Source organism: Pinus tabuliformis, chromosome 4_1 (genome assembly GCF_031772625.1).
Source record: "Pinus tabuliformis cultivar Carrire ecotype Pingquan chromosome 4_1, CPIR1, whole genome shotgun sequence".
In the NCBI taxonomy this organism is placed as follows: Eukaryota; Viridiplantae; Streptophyta; class Pinopsida; order Pinales; family Pinaceae; genus Pinus; species Pinus tabuliformis.
In genome coordinates, this window is record NC_142303.1 from 274,960,215 (window position 1) to 274,962,694 (window position 2,480).

Here is a 2,480-nt window from a genome sequence, read left to right on the forward strand (position 1 = left end):
TCGGATTCAGATGAAGAGATAGAGCGATGGCAGAACCAGTTACATGAGGTAACCACACTGAACTGTAACATGATGACAAGATCACTGCGCTGCGTATCGACATAAGTAAGAGATTTGCCTACTTATGATGGATTAGGTGAGGTAGATGTTTTCTTGGACAGATTTGAAAGAGAGGTGCTGGAAAAGCAATGTTTCCAGGCTTTGAAGTGGGTACTGCGCGTTACGCCCACAAGGTGGTGGGGTATGCACCAAGGAATTTTTAAGGATTGGCACGAATGCAGGAGAATGATGCGCATGAGTTTTGGGAAGCCTAAGACGCGACTAGCAGATAAATATAATGTACAGGATGGTCTGCGCGCACATCTGTCTAGGTGGGTACATACATATGGTAAAAAACCTGTGCGAATGCACATGGACTTTGCATTGGGGAACACAGTCAATAAGCATGTGTTAGGGAGGAAATTGCACGAACAGTCCCTCCAGTTGGAATGACAGGGTGTGGAAAGAATGAGTGTGCAAAAGGTTACCCATGCAGAAGCGTTTAACGAAGTGTGCAAAGCACTGAAGAAGGTATATAATGCACAGGGAAGTGATTGGGACCTGTGTGTACTAGTAGTTTGGTGGGCTTATAGGACAACGTGCAAGAAACTGACAGGACAGAAGCCTTCTAGGCTGACCTATGCAGCAAACATCGTAATGCCAATGGAGTATATCATGCGTAGTCTATGCATAGTAGCGCTCACAGGTATGACAGACCACCGAGCCCTGAGGAGAGGCTCGCACAGTTGGAGGAACTCAAAGAGGAATGATTTTTGGCTGGATTCCATCAGCATGTACAAAAGCAGTGCGAAAAGGCTTGGCACGATCGACATATTAAGTTGCGCAAATTCAAGGCGAACGATTTGGTGTACTATATGATAGTAAGTTTGATAAATTCTCAGAAAAGTTCAAAATGCATTGGTTGGGACCGTATGTTATTAAGGAGGTCACAGACGGAGGCATGGTGCAGTTGGTAAAGCTAAATGGAGAACCTTTCCCAAGCAAAGTGAATGGCTGTCGGTTGAAGCCATACACGGGTGGCTCGCTATTTGACTAGCTGATAGAAGCACAGTCTTAGCTCTAGAGGTAGCTGAAGGGAGGCATGACACTATAAACAAATGTAGGGAACGCAGGAGCAGATACAAGGACGTAGTTCAGATACCGCGGTCTCCGAACAACGCGTCCAGAAGATACAACAGGTAGTCGCTCAGTGCATTGCCGATCTTGCAACAGTCCAAGCAAATTTGGGAGGTGTCCACACGAAGATCTCTACACCGACAAAGTGACTCGAGGGCGAGTCACGATGTTTGTGTTGGGGGCCTGTTGGGTGCAGGATCCCCTCAAGGCAAGTTTTGGGTATTAAAGCCCAAGTTTTGACTAAGTCAGAAATAAAGACTCCACGATTTGGGGGCACGGAGCACGAAGTTGTAATTAAGTCATAGGGTTGTCTGCCCTTACTTTTGTAATGTAATGTTGGCTTGAGAGTTCTACCCATGGTTCGCGGATCATGGGATTGTATAAATAGAGTGAGGCTCTAAGTGTAAAGAGATCAATAATCGATCTAAGATCTAATGATGAAGCATTGAGTCTAAGTGTAAAGTCGATTTTTTGGGTAGTAGAGTAGGAGAAGGCTCTGTATTTGAGTGCGCAGAGGCCTAGTAGTCTGTAGCTAAGTGGGCAAACCCCTGTAGCTGAGTGTGTAGGGTAGGTTGAGTCCGTAACCGATTGAAGCATTAATAAAGAGAAGTTTTACATTATTTATGTGTATCTTTTCCTGTTTTATGCATTAAAGTATATTGGGTATGAATTGCAAGTTTACTGTTTATTTGCTGCGCGCACTTATATGAATGTGTTGAATAAGTGAATATAAGATAAAGTACCTATTTACACGAAGATAACTAACTGTTATAAGAAGATAAGCAAGATCCGTTGTGTAACTTGGGGAAATAGCGTAGATCACTGATTTAGTAGCACAAAAGCTCCATAGCCCCTGGTTAGGGTTGCACGAAGGCGAGTATAATAGGGCGTCAAGGCCTCGCAAGTCTGGAAAGTGTGCGAAGTAACATGTGTGAAGATATTCACAGTTGGACTAAATCGACCCCTCAGACATCTCGAGGGTGCGGAAACTTGGTTCTAGCATCCCCCCATACTGCTTCGGGTGAGACCCCAGTCTACGTTCCGCGAGCTATTGTCGAAAGGGCTAGTAGTACAAGGATTTGTTTGGCTAAATAACTATGAACCTGGGTCAGGCCCCATCAAGCCAACAATAATGTTCTGTTCATTCGTTCTACAACAATGTTTTGTTATCGATTATATGGTATTGTGGTCTTGTGTTTGATGCCATTCTCTTGCAAATATTTTTCAAAAACATGTGAAGTATATTCTCCCCCATTATTAGTTCTTATAGTACCAATATTAAGTTGAGCTTCATTTGTAATCAA